The 25,919-nt window shown below is 43.8% G+C and overlaps 1 protein-coding gene and 1 pseudogene across 2 annotated transcripts in view; one reads left to right on the top strand and one right to left on the bottom strand.

Annotated features, from left to right (window-relative positions):
* Positions 1-25,919, top strand: part of MAPK1 (mitogen-activated protein kinase 1) — a 105,658-nt gene that overhangs the window by 16,517 nt on the left and 63,222 nt on the right. The window lies entirely within an intron of this gene.
* On the bottom strand, positions 3,551-3,958 carry LOC120361027 (small ribosomal subunit protein uS10-like; annotated as a pseudogene).

The following is a 25,919-nucleotide window of genomic DNA, read 5'->3' as shown; positions in this document are numbered from 1 at the left end:
TCAGCTCATTGCAGTCCCACCTCCCAGGTTCAAGTGATTCTTCTGCCTCAGCCTCCCAGGTAGCTGGAATTAGGCATACACCACTAAGCCCTGCTAATTTTTCTTTTTTCTTGGCAGAGCTGGGCATGATTTTTTTTCTTTTCTTCCTTTCCTTCCCCTTCCCCTTCCCCTTCCCCTTCCCCTTCCCCTTCCCCTTCCCCTTCCCCTTCCCCTTCCTTCCCCTTCCCCTTCCCCTTCCCCTTCCCCTTCCCCTTCCCCTTCCCCTTTTCTTCTTTTCTTCTTTTCTTCTTTTCTTCTTTTCTTTTCTTCTTTTTTGCTAATTGTTGTATTTTTAGTAGAGACAGGTTTCACCATGTTGGCCAGTCTGGTCTTGAACTCCTGACCTCAGGTAATCTACCTGGCTTGGCCCCCCAAAGTGCTGGGATTACAGGAGTGAGCCACTGAGCGCAGCCCTTTTTCATAATGGAATCTTTGATTGTATTTTATAGATGTCAGTTCTTTAGTGGAATTGATCATTTTGTCATCTGATTCCTGAGCATATTAATTATAGCTGTTATTTTATTTTTTGAGATAGAGTCTCACTCTTTGCAGCCTCCACCTCCCAGGTTCAAGCGATTGTCATGCCTGAGCCACTTGAGTAGTTGGGATTACAGGCAAGCGCCACCATGCCCAGCTAATTTTTGTATTTTTAGTAGAGAGGGGTTTTGCCATGTTGACCAGGCTGGTCTCAAACTCCTTGCCTCAAGTGATCCACCTACCTCGGCTGTCCAAAGTGCTGGGATTACACACGTTAGCCACCGCGCCTGACAATCACAACTATTTTATTTTATTTATTTTTTTCTAAGACAGAGTCTCATTCTGTCGCCAGGTGCCAGGCTGGAGTGCAGTGGCGTGATCTCGGCTCACTGCAACCTCTGCCTCCCGGGTTCAAGCAATTCTCCTGCCTCAGCCTCCCGAGTAGCTGGGACTACCAGGTGCGCACCACCACACCCAGCTAATTTTTGTGTTTTTAGTAGAGAAGGTGTTTCACCATGTTGGCCAGGTTGGTCTCAATCTCTTGACCTCGTGATCCGCCTGCCTCAGCCTCCCAAAGTGCTGGGATTACAAGCATGAGCCACCATGCCCAGCCCACAACTACTTTATTCTTATTTATTTATTTATTTATTTATTTATTGAGAGAGTGTCTTGCTGTGTCTTCAAGGCTGGAGTGCAGTGGTGCAATCTTGGTTCACTACAGCCTCCACCTCCTGGGTTCAAGCAGTTCTCCTGCCTCAGCCTCCTGAGTAGCTGGGACTACAGGCACATACCACTACACCTGTCTAATTTTGTATTTTTAGTAGAGACAGGATTTTTAAAATAGAGACAGACCAGGCAGGTCTCAAACTCCTGACCTTAAGTGATCGACTTGTCTTGGCCTCCCAAAATGCCGAGATTACAGGTGTGAGCCACCATACCTGGCAATACAGCTTTTTTCGCTTTTTTTTTTTTTTTTTTTTTTTTTTGAGATGGAGTCTCATTCTTGTTGCCTAGGCTGGAGTGCAGTGGCACAATCTCAGCTCACTGCAACCTCTGCCTCCTGGGTTCAAGTGATTGTCCTGCCCCAGCCTTCGGAGTAGCTGGGATCATAGGTGCCTGCCACCACGCTTGGCGAATTTTTATATTTGTGATAGAGAAGGGGTTTTGTCATGTTGGCTAGGCTTTTCTTGAACTCCTGACCTCAGGTGATCCATCTACCTCAGCCTCCCAAAGTCCTGGGAATACAGGCAAGAGCCACCGCGCCTGGCCCAATTACAGCTATTTTAAAGACCATCTTCATCCAAAGCTACTTTGCTTGCAAAAAGAAAAATAAAAAATAAAAAAAATAAAGACCATCTTCAGTAACTAGTAACTGGTCACTGTGGATTTTTTTCTGTTGTCTCTTTTTTCTTGTTTCTCTTTCCTTGTATGCTTCGTAATATTCAAGTAAATGCTGGATACTGTGTATGAAAACTGTAGATGCCCTAGGTGGCATTTTTCTCCAGAGAGAGTTGCCATACTCACTGATAGGCAGATACAGTAATGATAGATAACCATAATTCAGTTAGAGAATGAGCTGATTTAAGGCTTGGTTGCAGTATTTATATGGCTTTGTATCCCTCTGGCTTTTCTTCCCCTTCACTTCCAGAAGTGTAGCTGTCCATGGATTTTGAGAACCTGAGGTGTTTATATTTACTAAGGCTCTTAAACCCCTGATTGATCTTCAGTTACTATTTTTGTCTCCTTAGCACCGTGAGACTGCAAGAAATTATCTTCCTCTTTTCAGTAGCTTTTTGCTTAAAGCCTTGCCTACAGTTTTTGGGTGTCCTGAATCTGGCAGGGTCTTTCTTCTAGGTTTCTAAATTACTGAAAACAAGTTGAAAGCATTTTATTATATTATTCTTAACACGAATCTTCCTGGTCAGACTTAAATTCTTTTAGTATGTATCCCCCGTAACCTAGAATTTTGCAACTGACTTAACAGACTGTCTTCATGTAGTTCACTGGTTCTCAAACATGGAGATACTACAGAAACTAGAACATTAGAAGGGAAGTTGGGTAGATAACTTCTGTTTTTTCTGTATGCCCTCAGTCATTTGTATCCATAAATTGCCCGTTTCAGGTGATTGTGAATTTTCTCTAGCAGTATTCCGTTTAGATTTGGAATTTCCAAAGGTGAGAGAAAATTAGATTTCCAGGCATGTCTAAGAAATCTAATTTTCTAGTAGATGTCCAGGAAGTTGTTTATGAGGATTAATTCAGCGAATGTTCAGTGGCTATCACAACATGAAAACAGATACTATATTATGGGGAAGAAGAATACAAGATTAGTAAGATGTGATCCTGGCCTGTAGCGTCATTACGTCAGCTCCCTACGTCTGATCAGTAGTAGCCTCTGTAGATACTCTGTGTTTGTCATACATTTGGAGCTGTAGTTGGATGCTCTTCTGCTCTGGTGGGCTTCTTGAAAGCCTGGGTTTCTCTTTCAGGCCCCCCTTCATTGCTGTGGCTTCTTTGATTCCATTCAAAAGGGCCCCAGATGCCACAGTAGCCCTAAAGTCTGCCAGTTCCAGATGAAATTGAAATAAGGAAAAAGAAAATGGAGGTGTGTTTGGTGGGAGTAGAGAGAGACTATTTATATGGAAGGTGAGACAGACTTGCACCTTTGCTTACATGTACAAGAGTTAATCTGTACTTGGGTAGGTACTTTGATATCTTTGGAATATAGATAGCATGTGAAAGCAGAATAATTATGAAAATGTCTTCTTTTATACAGCACTTTGTACTTCTTAAATTGCTTTCACTGCTGTCACATCAAACCTCTTCACATTTCTGTAGGATAGATAAGGCACAATTATTTCTCTGTATGCAGATGGATAAACAGATCTAGGCAGGCGTAGTAACCTGCCACAGGTCTAAAGGTCTAACAGCATTTGAGTGGTAATTAGAACTAAAGTGGAGAATTTTTATTTGAGAAGTTTAGCAGTGAGAGTCAGTCTTAGGAGCTGTAGGGTTTTTTTTTGTTTTTTGTTTTTTAACAACTGATAATCAGTTTATTAAAATAATTGACTGAAGCATCTGCAGTGGTGACTTCAACCTCAACTGCTGGTTCAGTGCTGATGGAAGTAATGTGCTTAACAATCTCAGGACTTTGCAAGTCAATGAGTCGCTTGTGGATTCTCATCTGGAAACAATCCCATGTCTTAGAACCTTCATCACAAGGAGTTTTTCTTGTAGTGATTCTCAGAGACTTGGTAGGCATTCAAACTGGTCCTTTCACTTTGAGATTCTTTTCTTTTGCTCCTCTGATCAAGTCAGCACACACTTTCTCTAGGGATTTTACCTTGTGGCTCGTTAGAGTGATTCAAATTTGGTGAACTGCCACCTCTGGCTCCACGGGTGTTTTTCCGGTATCCTTAAAAGCCATGGCTGCTGCGCGGCTTCCTGACCAGTTTGTTCCTTGGCAAGAGGCTAAGTCAGGAGCAGGAGCGTGTGGATCCATGATCCGCAACAACTGCGACCGTGTCTTCCTCAAAGAGGGAGCTTTTTGTACCAATGGAGAGATCTCTTTTTCTGTTGGATATGATTGACAGTGTTAGAAGAGATACTCACTGGAGGAAGGCCCCATAGAAGGAATTAGGAGCACTCCTCTTGCCTATATTGAGCCTCCATTGTCTCTGGTGCAGTTGTACATATTGTGAGATCACAGATGGGAAAGAAAGAGGAGCTCTTCACCCTCAACTCAAGAGAAGAAAGGATGCCGTAGGAACAGAGGTCACTGTAAAAGCATGCCAATCTGAATGTGTGCAAGGGATTTTATGCCAGGTGGCCTTAGGTTACGGTAAGGTAAGAGGTACCCTATCTCTATTAAAAATACAAAATTAGTGGGACGTGGTGGCACATGCCTATAATCCCAGCTACTCGGGAGGTGGCAGGAGAATCGCTTGAACCCTGGAGGCAGAGATTGCAGTGAGTCAAGATCGTGCCATTGCACTCCAGCCTGGGCAACAAGAGTGAAACTCTGTCTCAAAAAAAAACAAACAAAAAAATACCTAAAGATGAATAAAAAGACCGGCCTCGTTCGTTGAGAGCAGGGACTTTGTTCTCTGCTGTATCCACAGCACCTTGTATACATACCACGTGTAGTAGGTACTCAGTAAATATTTGTTGAATCAGGCGGATTCATGTCTAGGTCTGTTTCGCCAAATGTGTAACAGAAGTAAGGCTGGCTGACTGTGCCATCCCCGTAATAGTCTTCATCTTCTCTTCACTTCTCTGTTCATTTACCTATATTACTCGAATATATGAATGAAGAAAGGAGTAAGTTCCTCACTAAACTATAAGCCTTTTTAAGAACAGCAGGTAATATGTCTCATTTATCAAATTAGTAACTGCATTTGAAAATTGAGGTTTGGCACTAATGACTGGGTAACTTGGAGCATATCCTATAACTTCTCAGAATTTCGTTTTACTCTGGTGAAACAGGGATCATGTCTTTTGAGTATTGAAATGACTACATTAACTAAATCACTGTGTAATCCTAAGAGCAATTTTTATACACCTCAGGATAGGGTAGAAAATAAAGCATTGGGCCGGGCGCGGTGGCTCAAGCCTGTAATCCCAGCACTTTGGGAGGCCGAGGCGGGTGGATCACGAGGTCAAGAGATCGAGACCATCCTGGTCAACATGGTGAAACCCCGTCTCTACTAAAAATACAAAAAACTAGCTGGGCGTGGTGGTGCATGCCTGTAATCCCAGCTACTTAGGAGGCTGAGGCAGGAGAATTGCCTGAGCCCAGGAGGCGGAGGTTGTGGTGAGCCGAGATCGTGCCATTGCACTCCAGCCTGGGTAACAAGAGCGAAACTCCGTCTCAAAAAAAAAAAAAAAAGAAAAGAAAGCATTGGAGTGAATGACTCTGGGATATAGGCTGGACACCTATGTGCATAGATAACTTAATGGAGGCTTAAAAAAATTATGGTAGGATATATATATATATATATATATATATAAAATTTACCATCTTAACTATTTTTAGGGGTATCATTCGATAGCGTTAAATAGATTCACATTGTGCAACCAGGTTCCAGAGCTCTTTACATCATACAAAGCTGAAACTCTATACCCGTTAAATAACAACTCTCCATTTCCCCTTCTCCCTAGTCCCTGGCAACCACCATTCTTTCTTTCTCGATGACTACTCTCTGACTACTCTAGGTACCTCATATAAGTGCAATCATACAATATTTGTCTTTTTATGATTGGCTTATTTCACTTACCATAATATCCTTAAGGTTCATCCATGTTGTAGCATGTGTCACAGTTTCCTTTTTAAGGTGGAACAATAGTCCATTGTAAATATACACACCATTCATCTGTTGATGAACACTTGAGTTGCTTTTGCCTCTTGGCTATTGTGAATAATGCTGCTACGAATATAAGTGTACAGCTGTCTCTTTGGGACCCTGTTTCTCTTGGGTAGGAACACAGAAAGGCATTACTGGATCATACAGTAATTCTTTGTTTAATTTTGAGGAACCAAAAACTCCTGAGCTCAAGTTATCCTTGCACCTCAGTCTCCCATACTGTTTCCAAAGTGGCTGCACCTTTTTACATTCCCACCAAAAAGGGTTTTAGTTTCTCCACAACCTCACCAACACTTTTTATTTTCTTCCTTTTTTTTTTTTGAGACGGAGTTTTGCTCTTGTTACCCAGCCTGGAGTGCAATGGCAGGATCTTGGCTCACTGCAACCTCTGCCTCCTGGGTTGAGGCAATTCTCCTGCCTCAGCCTCCTGAGTAGCTGGGATTACAGGCATGTGCCATGATGCCCAGCTAATTTTTTGTATTTTTAGTAGAGACGGGGTTTCACCATGTTGACCAGGATGGTCTCGATCTCTCGACCTCGTGATCCACCCGCCTCAGCCTCCCAAAGTGCTGGGATTACAGGCTTGAGCCACCGTGCCGGCTCCTTTTTTTTTTGGTAAGAGTAGCCATCCTATCGGTGGATGTGGAGAGATTATTTTGATGGGTCTTGTGCCTTGTGTGTTTGCTGTACCGTGGGTCAGCAGTGGATGATTGCCAGCTAAAGTGATAGTGACTCTTTTCAGTAAATAGCGTGTTAAGTACTTTCTGAGATAAAAATAAGATAGAGCCCTTACCTTATTTGATAAATACGGTAGAGATCTTACAACTTAGCCTTTGATAATACAGTACAGTAGAGATCGCACAACTTAGAAGTCTATGCATGTGGTTTTCCAAGTGTACCTGTTTTTCATAGAAAATGTTAAAATTATGTGCATCTTAAGTGGTCACATGTATTACCATTAATGAATTAATGACATTAAACATTGAAAGTTAAAGAATATTTTATTTTTATTCCCCCCCTTTTTTTTTTTTGGCCCAGGCTGGAGTGCAGTGGCACAATCATGGCTCACTGCAGCCTCAGCCTGCTAGGCCTATGGCCATCCTTCCATCTCAGCCACCCGCGTAGCTGTGACCACAGGTGTGCGCCACCATGCCTGGGTAATTTTAATTTTTTGTGAGATGTGTTGCCCAGGCTGGTTTCAAGCTCCTGAGTTTAAGTGATCCTTCCACCTCAGTCTCCCAAAGTGCTGGGATTACAGACATGAGCCACTGTGCCCAGGCTTCCCCTACGTTTTCAATGGAATTTTAAGTCCACATGATGAATTTCCCAATTATTGTTAAGACTAGACGTCATAAATACTGATAATCATCCCATAGGTGCATCTGGAATAATCTCCATTTTCCTCAGTCTTGTGGTGGGTGCTTCAGCCACTGCCCATTAGTAGCAGTGAACCTCTTAGATGACAGTGCTTTATAGCCTCCCTAAGTGTGGGAAAGGCAGGCATTGCCCTCAAGTTCTCCAGTACTACTTAATAGAAGAGAGGGAGAGGGTAGTGCCCAAAGGATCATCGTTATATACTGAGAGGGTAGAGGAAGGCCCAACTTCATTTATCTGTGGGGGATGGAGAGGTACTTTGTTTCCTAGTCTCAGAGATTTTCTCATAGAAAACGTTCTTCTCTTTGTTCTTGGAGTTGATAAGAAGTTGGGTTTTTTCTTTTTTTAATGTTCTTAATGCACTAGATGAAACTACCAAATTGTTTTGTGGTATTCAAAGTTTGTATGAAAGACCTGCAGCTGAAGAAAAAGATAATTTTGGAATATTGAGGCAGGAGGATCGCTTGAGACCCTCCAGGAGTTTGAGGCTATAGTGAGCTGTGATTTCACCACTGCACTCCAGCCTAGGCAACAGAGCGAAACCCTGTTTCAAAAAAACAAAAAGAATACTATTGGCATTCATAAGCTTGCCTTCACTTCCTTTTGGTCACTACCCACTCCTCACCTACCAGGGTAGCCGTTATTGTGGCTTCTAACATGTGTATTAATTGGTCTGATTTTGCATTTCATATAAAGGGAATTATGCAGTATGTGTTCTTTTAATTTTTTTTTTTTTTTTTTTTTTTTTTTTGGTGACACGGAGTTTCGCTCTTGTTACGCAGGCTGGAGTGCAATGGCGCCATCTCGGCTCACCGCAACCTCTGCCTCTTGGGTTCAGGCAATTCTCCTGCCTCAGCCTCCTGAGTAGCTGGGATTACAGGAATGTGCCACCACGCCCAGCTAATTTTTTGTATTTTTTTAGTAGAGACGGGGTTTCACCATTGTTGACCAGGATGGTCTCAATCTCTTGACCTCTTGATCCACCCGCCTCGGCCTCCCAAAGTGCTGGGATTACAGGCTTGAGCCACCGCGCCCGGCCATTTTTTTGATTTTTGAGACAGAGTCTTGCTCTTATCACCCAGGCTAGAGGTCTTGGCTCACTGCAAGCTCCGCCTTCCAGCCTCAAGCGATTCTCCTGCCTCAGCCTCCCAAGTAGCTCGGATTACAGGCATCACCACCATGCCCAGCTAATTTTTGTATTTTTTGTAGAGACGGGGTTTCACCATGTTGGCCAGGCTGGTCTTGAACTCCTGACCCTTGTGATATGCCTGCCTCTGCCTCCCAGAGTGCTGAGATTACAAGTGTGAGCCACCACACCTGGCCAGCTTTTAAAAACTCTTAAACAGACCTAGGGTTTCTGTTTAAAAGTTAAATGTCCCCTCCAAAACTCTTGCTGAAATTTTATTGCCATTGTGACAGTATTAAAAGGTGGGACTGTGCCGAGCGTGGTGGCTCACACCTGTAATCTCAGCACTTTGGGAGGCTGAGGCGGGCAGATCACAAGGTCAAGAGATTGAGACTATCCTGGCCATGACGAAACCCCGTCTCCACTAAAAATACAAAAAAAATTAACCAGTTGTGGTGGTGCGCACCTGTAGTCCCATCTACTCGGGAGGCTGAGGCGGAAGAATCACTTAAACCCAGGAGGCAGAGGTTGCAGTGAGCTGAGATTACGCCACTGCACTCTAGCCTGGGCGACAGAGCAAGAATCTGTCTCCAAAAAAAAAAAAAAAAAAAAAAAAAAAGCTGGGACTGTTTTTTTTTTTTTTTTTTGGAGACAGGGTCTTGCTCTGTCTCCAGGCTGGAGTGCAGTGGTGCAATCTTGGCTCACTGCAATCTTCGACTCTCTGGTTCAAGCGATTCTTCTGCCTCAGCCTCCTGAGTAGTTGGGATTACAGGCACGTGCCACCACGCCCAGCTAAGTTTTATGTTTTTAGCTTAGAGATGGGGTTTCACCATGTTGGCCAGGATGGTCTCCATCTCCTGACACTGTGATCTGCTGGCCTTGGCCTCCCAAAGTGCTGGGATTACAGGTGTGAGCCACTGTGCCTGGCCTGACTGAGAGGCGGGACTGGTAAGAACTCCATGGGGGTTCTGCCCTCATGAATCGATTAAGGTCATTATCACAGAACAGGTTGTTGTAAAATTGAGTTGGGCTCTACCCTGTCTCTTAGGCTTCTGCCTTTGCTTGCCCTTTTGTCATGGGATGAGGCAGCAAGAAGGCCTCTGCTAGATGCAGGCTCCTTGACGTTGGATTTCACAGCTTACAGAACTATCTAAGAAATACATTTCTTTTCTTATAAATTACCCAGTCTGTGGTATTCTGTTATAGCAACACAAAACAGACTAAAACAGAAGGGATTTTAATGGGATGGTTGGAAACCGAATGTGGACTACGTAGAGTGGATATCACCCTGTTGGTTGTAGCAAAGCCATGTTAAAAGATAAGCCTATTGCTACAATGTAAGGGTAGGTAATATTAACATACCGTATGATAAGTATTAACATTATAAAGGGGATAAGTACACTGGAGCTTAATGTTGTGTTTCTGTCTTCTATAACCATTTGATCACTATGTCTGTTCCTAATAAATCTCACCTGTTCTTTAAAAATATCCTAGTAATTCTTTGGGTTTTGAATCTTTTTTTTTTTTTTTTCTTTTGAGACGGAGTTTCGCTCTTGTTACTCAGGCTGGAGTGCAGTGGCACGATCTTGGCTCACCGCAACCTCTGCCTCCTGGGTTCAAGCAATTCTCCTGCCTCAGCCTCCTGAGTAGCTGGGATTACAGGCACGTGCCACCATGCCCAGCTAATGTTTTGTATTTTTAGTAGAGACAGGGTTTCACCATTTTGACCAGGATGGTCTCGATCTCTCGACCTTGTGATCCACCCGCCTCGGCCTCACAAAGTGCTGGGATTACAGGCTTGAGCCACCGCGCCCGGCCTGGGTTTTGAATCTTTAATCTTCAATATAAGTGTGTATACATCTAAATTTTAAAAATATACATGCAGGCATTCTGACTAGATCTCCAAGGATTGGCAGACCTATTAAATGATGTAACTCAAGTAAGTTATCAGACATATCAGAAGTACAAACTTGATGGGCTTGAGATACAGTGATCCCCAGAGTGCTACCTGGCGACCACTGCAGTCTCCCCTCGACGGGAGAGCTCAGCCTTACCTTTTGGCTAGATACAGTGGCTCACACCTGTAATTTCAGCACTTTCGTAGGCAGAGGCAGGAGTATCATATGCTTGAGCTTAGGAGTTTTGAGACCAGCTTGGATAAAATAACGAAACCTTTTTCTACAAAAAATTTTAAAGTTAGCCAGGAATTGTGGCATCGCCCTGAAGTCCCAGCTATTCAGGAGGCTGAGGGAGGAGAATTGCTTGAGCCCAGGACTCTAGCCTGGCCAACAAAGCGAGACCCTGTCTAAAAAAAAAAAAAGAAAAACCAACCGTGTACCTTTTAGCTATTTGCTCTCTCTCTCCCCCTCTTTCTCAGTGTTAACTACTGATCTGCTTTCTTTCTGGGTAGATTTGCCTGTCTGGACATTTCATAGAAATGGTATCACATGTGGCTTTCACTTAGCATAATGTTTCAGGGTTCATCTTTGTTGTAGCATTTATCAGTACTTCATCCTGTTTTTATGGCTGAATAATATTCCATTGTTTGGATATACCACCTTTTGATTATTATGAATAATGTTGCTATGAATATGTGTGCAAGTTTCTCTGTGGTCCTGGTTTTCATTTGCTGGGTCATGTGATAATTCTGTGTTTAACCATTTAAACATAAATTGAAGTATTGATCCTTTTATTACTGAGTTTTTATTTGAGACAGGGTCTCACTCTGTCATCCACGCTGCAGTGCAGTGGTGTTATCATGGCATGGCTCATTGCAGCCTCAAACTCCTGAGCTCAAGCAGTCCTTGCCTTTGCCTTTCAAGTAGCTGGGATCACAGGCATGTACCACCACACCTGGTTAATTTTTCATTTTTTGTAGAGACAGGGTCTTGCCATGTTGCTCAGGCAGGTCTCAAACCCCTTGGCTCAAGCAGTCCTCCTCCTACCTTGGCCTCAAAGTGCTAGGATTACAGGCATGAGCCACCATGCCTGGCCTATTATTATTATTAGTTATTTATTTTTGACATGGAATTTTGCTGTCATTGCCCAGGCTGGAGTGCAATGGCACGATCTTGACACAGCAACCTCCACCTCATGGAGTCAAGTGATTCTCCTGCATCAGCCTCCCGAGTAGTTGGGATTACAGGCACCCATCACCATGCTCAGCTAGTATTTGTATTTTCAGTGGAGATGGGGTTTCATCATGTTTGCCAGACCGATCTCAAACTCTAGCCTCAGGTGATCCACCTGCCTCGGCTTCCCAAAGTGCTGGGATTACAGGCATGAGCCACTGTACCCAGCCAGTTATTTTAATGCTGTATGCTTTGACCAGCATCTCTCCAATCTCCCATGGAAGATTTTTAAAATTAATAAAAACAAGACTTTTGCTGCAAGTCACTTATTGAAAACATCAGTTTTTGATACTCTATCCAGTATTTTTTAATTAATATAGTCCTGAATTTCCTAGGCACTGCTCCAGAGTCTGCAAGATAAGTGCCATTTGTTCTCTCCCCTTCATAGCCAGGTTCTCTCTGGAATAGTTCATCCTGCTCACTCTGCTTTCTGTGCCCACCTCTTCTGCTCACAACAGCCATACTTCGCCCCCTACCCCCACTCTTGCACTCTTCAACTGATGCTGTGCACACCCTCTACAGTCTTTCTTGATTTTGATCTTTCTGGACTGGTTGCTTTTTCCTGAGGGCCTTCCTCACCAATCAGATTGTTTCCCCCCCTTTTTTGCCATTCTTTCCAGAAAAGCAAAAGATTCTGATTTTTTCAGGAGCACTTGGTGTTATAAGCCATTTCCTTATTAAAAAGTTACGTCTACTACTTTGCTGAGACACCTCTGGTTTTCCCAAGTCTTTGACTCTTTGTTCTTAGTTCTTGTGCCCTCTGTGTTCCATACAATCTCTGGATGATCTCATCCAAATTCCTAGGGACTGATGACTCTCCTGTCCTAAAAATAAAACAAAGCCAAAACCTCTACTTCCCTTTGAAGCACTACCATCCTTCTTTCCTCCAGGGCCCTGCCCACTGTTTTACTTTCTCCCTCCCACTTCAGGCTAAAGCTCCCTTTGCTCTGCAGAACCTGTTCTCAGCAAGGATTATTTTGTTTTTTAAACCTACTTGATGATTATCTCATACTGTTGTGTCCTATTTTTTTTTTCTCTTTTTATGTATCTGACTCCAACATGTAACATCAACATAATGATAGATTTCATTAAAAATAGGTTATTTATATAACTGTTCCTCATTTGTTGGGCATTTATATTGCTTCAGTTTTTCAAATTTATAAATTTTTATTTTATTTTAAAGAGACGGGTCTCACTCTCTTGCCCAGGCTGGTCTCGACCTCCTGGACTCAAGCAATCCTCCCACTTTGGCTTTCCAAAGTGATGGGATTACAGGCATGAGCTTCTACACCCGGCCTTCATTCTATTTTTAATTTATTTTTGTTTTTAACTTTTTAGAGACAGCCTCACTTTGTTGCCCAGGCTGGAGTGCAATGACGTGATCACGGCTCACTGCAGCCTCGACCTCCTGGGCTCAGGTAATCCTACCACCTCACCCTCCCAAGTAACTGGGACCACAGGTGCATACCATATAATTTTTTTGTATTTTTTGTAGCGGCTGGGTTTCTCCATGTTGCCCAAGCTGATCTTGAACTTCTGGGCCCAAAGGATCCACATCCAGCCCTACAATATTTTTTTTATCCGAGATGTATACTTTCAAATTCTGTTTTTTTGTTTGTTTAGACGGAGTCTCGCTCTGTTGCCCAGGCTGGAGTGCAGTGGCATGATCTCGGCTCAGTGTACCCTGTGCCTCCTGGGTTCAGGTGATTCTCCTGCCTCAGCCTCCTGAGTAGCTGGGACTGCAGGCACGCACCACCACAACTCGCTAATTTTTGTATTTTTAGTGGAGACAGGGTTTTACTGTGTTGGCCAGGCTGGTTTTGAACTCTTTTTTTTTTTTTTTTTTTTTTTTTTTTTGAGACGGAGTTTCACTCTTGTTACCCAGGCTGGAGTGCAATGGTGCGATCTTGGCTCACCACAACCTCCGCCTCCTGGGTTCAGGCAATTCTCCTGCCTCAGCCTCCTGAGTAGCTGGGATTACAGGCACGCGCTACCATGCCCAGCTAATTTTTTGTATTTTTAGTAGAGACGGGGTTTCACCATGTTGACCAGGATGGTCTCGATCTCTCGACCTCGTGATCCACCTGCCTCGGCCTCCCAAAGTGCTGGGATTACAAGCTTGAGCCACGACCTCAGGTGATCTGCTTACCTTGGCCTCCCAAAGTACTGGGATTACAGGTACAAGCTACCACACCTAGCCTGTATACTTTTAAATTCTTTTTTTTTTTTTTTTTTTTTGAGACGGAGTTTCGCTCTTGTTACCCAGGCTGGAGTGCAATGGCGCGATCTCGGCTCACCGCAACCTCCGCCTCCTGGGTTCAGGCAATTCTCCTGCCTCAGCCTCCTGAGTAGCTGGGATTACAGGCACGCGCTACCATGCCCAGCTAATTTTTTGTATTTTTAGTAGATACGGGGTTTCACCATGTTGACCAGGATGGTCTCGATCTCTTGACCTTGTGATCCACCCGCCTCGGCCTCCCAAAGTGCTGGGATTACAGGCTTGAGCCACCGCGCCCGGCCTACTTTTAAATTCTTAAGTAGGGCTTCTGTCTTGAGTGCTTATTAGCTTTTCTTCTCTGGTGAAGTGGGTTGGCCAAGATAAAAAGTATCATCAAGATGCCATTTCTCCCCTCTTCCTTACCCCACCTCCCATAGCTGATCTGTTTCCCTACTCCAGATTCATGCCCTGTTTTGGTTACTGTCAGCTCTCCAGAGTGGCGGGATCTCTCTTTTAAGTGTTAGCTACTGAAATAAATAATCTGAGAAAGGAAGGGATTTTTTTTCTTTTTTCTTTTTTTCTTTTTTTTTGAAGAGACCATGTTTTCCTTTTTTATCTTTTTTATTTTTTTATTTTTTATTTATTTATTTTTTTTGAGACGGAGTTTCGCTCTTGTTATCCAGGCTGGAGTGCAATAGCGTGATCTCGGCTCACCGCAACCTCCGCCTCCTGGGTTCAGGCAATCCTCCTGCCTCAGCCTCCAGAGTAGCTGGGATTATAGGCACGCGCCACCATGTCCAGCTAATTTTTTGTATTTTTAGTAGAGACAGGGTTTCACTATGTTGACCAGGTTTGTTTCGATCTCTCGACCTTGTGATCCACCCGCCTCGGCCTCCCAAAGTGCTGGGATTACAGGCTTGAGCCACAGCGCCCGGCCTGTTTTCCTTTTTTAAAAAAATTGATACAGAGTTTCGGTCTTGTTGCCCAGGCTGGAGTGCAATGGTGTGATCTCAACTCACTGCAACTTCCACCTCCTGGATTCAATCAGTTCTCCTGCCTCAGCCTCCAAGTAGCTGGGATTACAGGTGCCTGCCACCATACCCAGCTTCTCTCTCTCTCTCTCTCTCTCTCTCTCTCTCTCTCTCTCTCTCTCTCTCTCTCTCTGTGTGTGTGTGTGTGTGTGTGTGTGTGTGTATTTTTTTTTTTTAGTAGAGACAAGGTTTCACCATGTTGGCCAGGCTGGTCTTGAACTCCTGATCTCAAGTGATCCACTCGCCTTAGCCTCCCAAAGTACTAGGATTGCAGGCATGAGCCACCATCCTCAGTTTCCTTTGTTTTTTTGAGACATAATTTACCTACTAGAAAAAAGAAAAACTCAACCTTTAAAAAGTATGTAATTTAGGCCGGGCGCGGTGGCTCAAGCCTGTAATCCCAGCACTTTGGGAGGCTGAGGCGGGTGGATCACAAGGTCGAGAGATTGAGACCAACCTGGTCAACATGGTGAAACCCCGTCTCTACTAAAAATACAAAAAAGTAGCTGGGCATGGTGGTGCGTGCCTGTAATCCCAGCTACTCAGGAGGCTGAGGCAGGACAATTACCTGAACCCAGGAGGTGGAGGTTGCGGTGAGCCAAGATTGCACCATTGCACTCCAGCCTGGGTAACAAGAGCGAAACTCCGTCTCAAAAAAAAAAAAAAAAAAAAAAAGTATGTAATTTAGTTGTTTTCTCAGTATATATTCACAGAGTTTTGGAACCAGCAGCACTGTCAAATCCCAGAACATTTTTGTTACACCAAAAAGCAACCCTGTATGCATTAGTAGTCACTCTTAGTTTTTTCCCTCCCCCAGCATATAGCAGCCTCTATCTCCTTTAACAGTGTAGAACCAGCCCTACTTGACTCTTGAGTGTACAAGTATCCTTTGGCACTCTTGTTTGCTTACATTTCTACATGCATTTTAGTATTTGTATCAGGATTTATTTGTTTGTTTATATATTGCTGTTTGGCATTGGTTTCATAAAATCAATTTGGAGAGTAATTATTGTTGATTTTTAATTTTCTTGGTTGGGCCCAGTTATATGTCTTCTCATTCTCTCTCTCTCTTTTTTTTGAAACGGAGTTTCACTCTTGTTGCTCAGGCTGAAATGCAATGGCACGATCTCGGCTCACCACAACCTCCGCTGCTGGGTTCAAGCAATTCTTCTGTCTCAGCCTCCTGAGTAGCTGGGACTTACAGGGGTGTGCCACCATGCCCAGCTAATTTTTGTATTTTTAGTAGAGATGGGGTTTCACCATGATGACCAGATGGTTTTGATTTCTTTTTTTTGAGACGAAGTTTCACTCTTGTTATCCAGGCTGGAGTGCAATGGCACGATCTCGGCTCACCACAACCTCCGTCTCCTGGGTTCAAGCAATTCTCCTGCCTCAGCCTCCCGAGTAGCTGGGACTACAGGCATGCACCACCATGCCCAGCTAATTTTTGTATTTTTAGTAGAGACGGGGTTTCACCATGTTGACCAGGATGGTCTTGATCTCTTGACCTCGTGATCCACCCGCCTCGGCCTCCCAAAGTGATGGGATTACAGGTCTTGATTTCTTGACCTTGTGATCCACCTGCTGCGGCCTCCCAAAGTACTGGGATTATAGGCATGAGCCACTGCGCCTGGCTTTATTCATTCTCTTTCTGCATTCTAGATCTTTCTTTTTTTCTTCTTCCTGCTATTTTGTTTAATTAGTTTAGAGACAGGGTCTCACTCTGTTGCCCAGGCTACAGTGCAGTGATCATAGCTCACTACAGCCTCTAACTCCTGGGCTCCTTCCTCTCTCAGTTCAGCCTCCGGAGTACTGGGACTACAGGCAGGAGCCATCACACTCAGCTAATTTTTAAAATTTTTTCGTGGAGATGGAGACTTGCTATGTTGCCCAGGCTGGTCTCAGACTTCTAGGTGCAAGCCATCTTCCTGCCTCAGCCTCCCAAAATGCTGGGATTACAGGTGGGAGCCACCATGCCTGGCTTCTTGTGAACTTTTGATTCTGTGAAGCCTTCTCCTTTTCTCTTGAGCCTTGATGGTTTGTACTTAACACTCCCAGCTCCTTCCTCAGTTGCCCTTTATAATTTGCTTGCTGTGTTCCTTGCAGTTGAGTCTTATCTTTGTTCTTTGTTTATCATGTGTTTATTTTCTTGGGTTTTGAAGGAGGCATTCTGTACCGTTTCTCAGCTTAGCTCTTCCCAGAGTTCTGTTGTGTAGGACTTTCTGGGCACATTCTTGTATAATGGAAAGAACGTAGAATTTAAGAAGGAAGAAAGAATAGGGTTAATCCTACCTCTGTCTTTGGATGACTGGCTAAGTCACTTAGACTCCAGTAGCACTTTTAGCTATTTTATTTTATTTTATTATTTTTGAGATGGAATCTTGCTCTTGTCATATAGGCTGGAGTACATTGGCACAATCTTGGCTCACTGTAACCTCTACCTCCTGGGTTCAAGCAATTCTTCTGCCTCAGCCCCCAGAGTAACTGGGATTACAGGCGCCCGCCACCATGCCTGGCCAATTTTTATATTTTTAGAACAGAGACAGAATTTCACCCTGTTGACCAGGCTAGTCTCAAACTCCAGACCTTGTGATCTGCCTGCCTCAGCCTCCCAAAGTGCTGGGATTACAGGCATGAGTCACCGCACCCGGCCACTTTTAAAGTCCTGTGTAGTTATCATGTTCTAAAAGCTAGTGCATATATACATATATGCTCACACACACACCATATATATATATATACACACACACACACACACACACACACACACACACACACACACACGTTTGAGACAGAGTTTCACTTGTTGCCCAGCTGGTTGCAGTGGTGGGATCTCAGCTCACAGCAACCTCTACCTCCCTGGTTCAAGTGATTCTCCTGCCGCAGCCTCCCAAGTAGCTGGGATTACAGGTGCCACCATGCCCAACGAAGTTTGTATTTTTAGTAGAGTCGGGGTTTCACCATGTTTGTCAGGCTGGTCTCAAACTCCTGACCTCAGATGATCCACTCACTTTGGCCTTCCAAAGTGCTGGTATTACAGGCATGAGTGACCACGCCTGGCCTCATAATTTTTATATCTGATGAAGTATAAGGAAAACTGGCCAGGCCTGGTGGCTTATGCTTGTAATCCCAGCACTTTGGGAGGCCAAGGAGGGTGGATCATCTGAGGTCAGGCGTTCAAGATGAGCCTGGCCAGCATGGCAAAACTTTATCTCTACTAAAAAATACAAAAATTAGCCGGACGTGGTGGTGAGTACCCGTAATCCCAGCTACTCAGGAGACTGAGGTGAGAGAGTCACTTGAACCTGGAGGCAGAGGTTGTAGTGAGCCAAGTTTGCACCACTGCACTCCAGCCTGGGTGACAGGGCGAGACTCGTCTCAAAAAAAAAAAAAAAAAAAAAAGAAAAAGAAAGAAAAACACCAAATATAAGGAAAACTAATGCAGAGTTTACAATTATCAACAAAAATAATGATAATGATTATTATTTAGGGGCCAGGCACAGTGGCTCACGCCTGTAATCCCAGCACTTTGAGAGGCTGAGATGGGCACATCACTTGAGGCCAGGAGTTTGAGGCCAGCCTGCCCAACATGGTGAAACCCCACCTCTACTAAAAATACAAAAAAATTACAGGCTGCCTGTAATCCCAGCCACTTTGGAGGCTGAGACAGGAGAATTGTTTGAACCTGGGAGGCGAAGGTTGCAGTGGACTGAGGTTGCACCACTGCACTTCAGCCTGGGTGACAGAACGAGAGACTCCATCTCAAAAAAAAAAAAAAGAAGTAATTATTTAAAATTATATTAAAATAATGAAAAAAATGAGATTGTGATTAAAGTGATAAAAATCTAGGTGAGAGTGACCCACTGTATTTGTATTGAATTTTTGAAACAAGTTCACATCCGAATAACCTTATATGTGAGATAAGTATTCTTTACATTTTACAGGGGAAGATACTGAGGCTCAGTGAGGTTAAAATTATTGCCCTAGGTTACAAACACAGAGCTGTGAATGTGCAAGCACTTGGATTCGGATTTCAGGACTTCCAAGACCAAGGCTTTGTATCTTGACCCAAAATAAAGGTTGAATATGCTGGGAGTGGAGACTCACGTCTGTCATCCCAGCACTTTGGGAGGCTGTGGCAGGCGGATCATGAGGTCAGGAGTTCGAGACCAGCCTGACCAACATGGTAAAACCCAGTCTCTACTAAAAATAGAAAAATTAGTTGGATATGGTGGCACATGCCTGTAATCCCAGCTACTCAGGAGGCCGAGGCAGGAGAATTGCTTGAACTCCGGAGGCAGAGGTTGCAGTGAGCTGAGATCGTGCCACTGAACTTCAGCCTCGGCAACAAAGCAAGTCTCTGTCTAAAAAAAAAAAAAAAAAAAATTTGAATAGTTTTAATGTTATTTCTGCCAATATACTCCATCACTTCAGTAGGTTTTCTGGAGTGAGCAAAGGCAGCACGAGTTTGAACATTTATCCTGGAGATCATCTGTTACTCTGAATGTGTCGTGGGTTAGTGTTGTGGGCATGACTGCTATCTGGGGGCAGGTTGAAAAGCTGCCACATTGCCACTGTCATCCTACGGAATACTAGTCAAGCAGAATTATGAGTTCTTGTGAAATTACTCAAGTTTTTTATTTCTCAAGCTACAGTGGAAATCTTATTTCTGAAATAAGTTTCTTTTCTTTTTCTTTCCATATTGTCTCCTCACTTGCACTCTTAAGCAGTAAATACATCTGTTTCAAACACAAGCAAAAACCTAGACAGAACAGTAGCTGCCAGAGTCAGTGGCAGTGTTGCAGCTTTTCAGCGTGCCTCCAGATAACAGCCACGCCCACAACACTAACCCACTGCCATGTTCAGACTAACAGATGATCTCCAGGACGACTGCTGAAACTCCTGCTGCCTTCACTCACTCCAGAAAACCTACTGAAGACCTGAGGAATGGAGGACTAGTTTGAAAAATTGGAAAGTCACTGGTAACCAAGGCAGTGCCTCATTCTCTGTGTAGCAGCAGTCCTTGTTTCTGCAGTTCAGGTCTGTCTATTACTTGGGTTCTTTCTCTCTGCAGAATGAAATCTGGGTGCATGTGGCCCATTCCAGTGTTCCTGGTTGTGCAGATAGTCTTCTGCCAGCCATCCTTGCCCCTTGGAGTCTCCGTGTTCCAGCTCCAGGCTCTCTGGAGCTAGTTGGCCCAGTTCTGCTTTAGAATGGACTCTTGTCTGGGCTGGGTAGTACCTTACCAGCTGTGGCCAGGAGCAGTACTCTCAACAGCACAGACGAAAGTGGGATCGATCCCATTGGGTAAAGGTGATGTGGGCCGGGGTAAGTATCCTGAAAGGTGTCTGTCACAGAAAGTCACCTGGGAGAACTTTGTCAGGTTCCAGGCTCCACTCTCTTTTAACGGTTTTGTTCAGTCGATAGGTATACAATAGAAACTAGGTGTCCACGTCATCCCTCGATGAGCCAGGCGCGGTGGCTCAAGCCTGTAATCCCAGCACTTTGGGAGGCCGAGGCGGGTGGATCACGAGGTCAAGAAATCAAGACCATCCTGGTCAACATGGTGAAACCCCGTCTCTACTAAAAATACAAAAAATTAGCTGGGCATGGTGGTGCGTGCCTGTAATCCCAGCTACTCAGGAGGCTGAGGCAGGAGAATTGCCTGAACCCAGGAGGCAGAAGTTGCGGTGAGCCGAGATCGCGCCTTTGCACTGCAGTCTGGGTAACAAGAGCGAAACTCTTTCTCAAAAAAAAAGAAAAAGAAAAAAAGAAAAGCTCTCTGGATGAATCTGATGCCTCCTCAGATTTGGAAATCACTTTAATACATGTAAATAAATTAATATATATTTGAGTTTGCACGAGGAAGTAATGGAAAGATAAACAGGAAACTAATAAAAATGCTATGGGTGAAGATTGATGAGGCTGGTGAAGATGGGGGAGCAAGATTTCTCCCTCACATACACCCCTTTTAACGAAGTTAAAAATTTAAAATAAACACTTCAGCTTAATAATTAGAAATCAAAATCAAAACAATGATTTTAAAGTTGAAGATACTGAGGACTAGATGGTGTCACTGTATCTGGGGCCAGGGTTTTCATCTGTGAAATAAGTCCAGTTTTTGGTATCAGTCACTTAAATGTAATTTATTTTTCCTCATCAGCATAATTCCATAGAAATTAATACTGGTACACAGGAGAAGAAGGGAATAAACCCCAAAGGGAATTGGAAGAATTTGGATTCTGTTGCTTTGTTTTTGCTCTGTAGAGAAGGTGCTTCCACAGTAGACCTAAAAACATGAGATACGAGCACAGAACAAAGTGATCTGAGAAGAAAAGCGTTGAGGCAGTGCCTTTTCATCTTAGTTGAACTTGATAATCACCTGGGTTCTTTAAAAAATAAAATTCCAGTCCGGGTGCGGTGGCTCAAGCTTGTAATCCCAGCACTTTGGGAGGCCGAGGCGGGTGGATCATGAGGTCGAGAGATCAAGACCATCCTGGTCAACATGGTGAAACCCCGTCTCTACTAAAAATACAAAAAATTAGCTGGGCATGGTGGCATGTGTCTGTAATCCCGGCTACTCAGGAGGCTGAGGCAGGAGAATTGCCTGAACCCAGGAGGCGGAGGTTGCGGTGAGCCGAGATCGCGCCATTGCACTCCAGCCTGGGTAACAAGAGTGAAACTCCGTCTCCAAAAAAAAAAAAAAAAAAATTCCAATTCATACACACACAGTGTGCACACGTATACACAGAGTCTAGGCCAGTTATTCTTAGGGGTTTTCGTTGTTGCTTTGAGACAGGCTCTTCAAACTCCTGGGCTAAAGCAGTCCTGCCTTAGTCTCCCAAGTAGCTGGGATTACAGGTGTGAGCCACTGCATTTGCCTCATCTGATTTTTTTTTTTTTTGGTTGGGGGACAGAGTTTCGCTTTTGTCGCCCAGGCTGCTCAGCACATCATATCTGAGAATTTGTGATGTTGCTGTATCTTAGATGTTAATCACTTGGTTAAGGTGGTATCTGCCTGTTTATCCTTTATGCCTATTATCACAGATATCTTGGGGGATATATACTCTGAGACTGCGATCAAATTTTTACTCACTAATTTCAGCATCCATCTATGGGTCTTGTCTTAAACTATTATTATTGTGGTTTTTGCCTAATGGTGATTTTTTTCCCCCTGATTTCCTTCCTTCCTTCATTTTTTATTTTATTTATTTATTTTTTTAGGTGAAGCCTTACTCTGTCACCCAGGCTGGGTGCAGTGGCACAATCTTGCTGGGATTACAGGCGTCCAGCACCACGCACGACTAATTTTCGTTTTTAGTGGGGTTGCAGTTTCACCATGTTGGCCAGGCTGGTCTCAAACTCCTGATCTCAAATAATCCACCCACCTCAGACTCCCAGAGTGCTGGGATTATAGCTCAGCTGTTAATATGCTTTTAAGTGTGCTCATTGCTACTGGGTGTCACTGCTTCTAAGTCTTCTCAGCAGATAGAACTAGGAAAATAGGCTTATGTATACTCACCTACATATTACATATGTATCTATGTTTATTTCTGTGTCTGTGTATATGACAAATTATGAGTTCATACTGACAACGTATTCTAATCCAACACTGTGTGATTTATTTTAGACTTCCTTCTTTTTTTTTTTTTTTTTTTTTTTTGAGACGGAGTCTCACTCTTGTTACCCAGGCTGGAGTGCAATGGCGCGATCTCGGCTCACCGCAACCTCCGCCTCCTGGGTTCAGGCGTTTCTCCTGCCTCAGCCTCCTGTGTAGCTGGGATTACAGGCACGCGCCACCATACCCAGCTAATTTTTTGTACTTTTAGTAGAGACGGGGTTTCACCATGTTGACCAGGATGGTCTCGATCTCTTGACCTCGTGATCCACCCGCCTTGGCCTCCCAAAATGCTGGGATTACAGGCTTGAGCCACCGTGCCCGGCCTTATTTTAGACTTCTTTCTTATTTGTAATTCTTTTACCAACTTGACTGTCATTATCCTTTGGTTTTTTTTTTGTTTTTTTTTTTCTGAGATGGAGTTTCGCTCTTGTTACCCAGGCTGGAGTGCAATGGCACAATCTTGGCTCACCGCAACCTCCGCCTCCTGGGTTCAGGCAGTTCTCCTGCCTCAGCCTCCTGAGTAGCTGGGATTACAGGCACGCGCCACCACGCCCAGCTAATTTTTTGTATTTTTAGTAGAGACGGGGTTTCACCATGTTGACCAGGATGGTCTCGATCTCTTGACCTTGTGATCCACCCACCTCGGCCTCCCAAAGTGCTGGGATTGCAGGCGTGAGCCACCTCACCCGGCCATTTTTTTTTTTTTTTTTTAAACTTACTTTTTTTTTTTTTTTTTTTTGAGATGGAGTTTTGCTCTTGTCACCCAGGCTGGAGTGCAATGGCGCGATCTCGGCTCACTGCAACCTCCGCCTCCTGGGTTCAGGCAATTCTCCTGCCTCAGCCTCCCGAGTAGCTGGGATTACAGGCATGCACCACCATGCCCAGCTAATTTTTTGTATTTTTAGTAGAGACAGGGTTTCACCATGTTGACCAGGTTGGTCTCGATCTCTCGACCTTGTGATCCACCCACCTCGGCCTCCCAAAGTGCTGGGATTACAGGCTTGAGCCACCGCGCCCGGCCCCTAACTTACTTTTTCAATGCTACTGTCTACATGAAGTAGTGTCAGAATTGCTAACCCATTTCTTTGTGGGAAGCAAATTTTCTAACTAGGTAACAGGATTTGTGTTACAGTTTTTTATGGCTTTACCTTTACGATATCCCGTCAAAATAGGTTTTCAAAGTTTCTTCTTCATGCCCTTCAGTGTGGTTATGTTATTTGTTTGTAGTGCAGTTAGATTCACTTGTTACTGTTTGTATTCTGAGTGCTTTAATTTTTTTTTTAGTATAGGCTACATTACTCTGGTTTTGAGTCATCTATACACAAAGGTATACTCAGAGAAATATCACTTCTTCCTTATCACTGCCATCCATTCCTATTCCCCCTATCCCTTTCCCACTTATCCCCTGTAGGTAGGTGATCTCTTTGGTTTCTGGTTTATCCTTCCTTTATTTCCTTTATACAAATAAGCAGATAGGTGTATGTTTTCTTATTGCCCTTTTCTTTTTTTTTTTTTTGAGATGGAATCTCATTCTGTCTCTTAGGCTGCAGTGCAGTGGCACAATCTCGTCTGACTGTAACCTCCACCTCGCAGGTTCAAGCAATTCTCCTGCCTCAGCCTCCCGAGTAGCTGGTACTACAGGCATGTGCCTCCACACCTGGCGAATTTTTTGTATTTTTAGTAAAGATGGAGTTTCACTGTGTTGGCCAGGATGGTGTCCATCTCCTTACCTCGTGATCCACCCACCTTGGCCTCCCAAAGTGCTGGGATTATAGGCGTGAGCCACCACGCCTGGCCTTTATTGCCCATTTCTTATATAGCATAGTCTAAATCTCTTTTGTACTTTGCTTTTTTCACTTAACAGTATATCTTGGAATCCATTCAGTGTCAGTTCTTAGACATCTTAGCATTATCTTCATTCCTTTTTACTGCTGCATAGTACTCCATATGGGTATACCATAGTGTATTCAGTTTCCTCCAATGTGTGGGCATTTAGATTGTTTCCAGTGTTTTGCAATTACAAATAGTGCTACAGTGGATAACCTTGTACATATTTTTTTCATATCATTGGAGGTGCATCTTTAGAGTAGATTCTTAGAAGTAGGATGTACACACAAATAATTTTATTAGTTATTGCCAAATTACTCTCCAGAAGAGTTGTACAGTTTGCATTCCCATCAGCAATATATGAAAACTACCTGCATATATTTTAAAAAATACACAGATGAATGATTAGCAGTTTTTTTTTTTAGGGTCTTCCTTTCCTTGTGCAATTCCTCTTCTATCATGATAGATTGCAAAAGAAACTAACTGCAGAAACTTTTTCATGAAAAGAAGTAAAATCAGTTTTCCAGAGCTGACTGAAGATTTTCTTACTGACATTTTAAAATTATAATTGTGTATTACATTTTTCCACTTTACCTAGTTTAGCATCTGTTATATAACATCTCACCACCTGCTTAGTTGTGCAGGCAGTTCTTTTCAGTTTAGATAATAATACTGTATACTGCAAGTTTAAACATTTCCCTCATCTTAGAGAGTCATTTTCCACATTTCTGAGACAGGTGTTTAATATTTCTGAAAGTGAGGCAGTTCAGAAAAGATTTGCATTTCTTTTCTTTTTTTTTTTTTTTTGAGGCGGAGTTTCGCTCTTGTTACCCAGACTGGAGTGCAATGGCGCGATCTCGGCTCACCGCAACCTCCGCCTCCTAGGTTCAGGCAATTCTCCTGCCTCAGCCTCCTGAGTAGCTGGGATTATAGGCACGCGCCATCATGCCCAGCTAATTTTTTGTATTTTTAGTAGAGACGGGGTTTCACCGTGTCGACCAGGATGGTCTCGATCTCTCGACCTCGTGATCCACCCGCCTCGGCCTCCCAAAGTGCTGGGATTACAGGCTTGAGCCACCGCGCCCGGCCTAAGATTTGCATTTCTTCACTCTTTTATGTTTCAGTGATGGAGGTAGTCATCTCAGCCTCTTTTCCTTTGACTTGACTTGTTGGGGTACAGCTCACAAAATCATGCCAGGGTCACCCTGACAAAGTAGATCATCCTCTTTTCAGACCATGGCTCCCTATCCTCCTGCCCTCTCTCCCTGATGTCTCCTGGCTTGAGAACCTCACCTTTATGTTTTCCTGGTGTGCTGATCCTCTGATCTTGCTTTGGATTCTGTCTGCTGACCTTCTCACTCTGACCAGATTCTCAGTTCTCTTGATCTCTCCACTCCCACTCTGTAGAAACTCTGTTTATTTTGTCTGATCTTGCTCAGGCTGCTGATACATGGCTGGAGAAAATCACTTAATTGTCATGATTGGCACCACTAAACTTCTCCGGATTCTAATTTCTGCTGATTCTTCAATGTATTCTTTTAACTTGTCCCCATTCGGGTCCCTTTCTCACCTTCCCTGTGTCTGGTTTGCTTTTACATCTTCTGCCTTCCAGCCCGCTCTCCCATACTCCCACACCTCATTTATAGCACACACTTGCCTTATTTCAGGGAGATAGGTTTTGACTTATCCTGGGAAAATAGATCTAAATAGCC

This window comes from Saimiri boliviensis, chromosome 21, assembly GCF_048565385.1.
Source record: "Saimiri boliviensis isolate mSaiBol1 chromosome 21, mSaiBol1.pri, whole genome shotgun sequence".
Classification (NCBI taxonomy): Eukaryota; Metazoa; Chordata; class Mammalia; order Primates; family Cebidae; genus Saimiri; species Saimiri boliviensis.
Note: the sequence above shows the minus strand (reverse complement) of the source record. Positions and strands in the feature narration are given on the sequence as shown.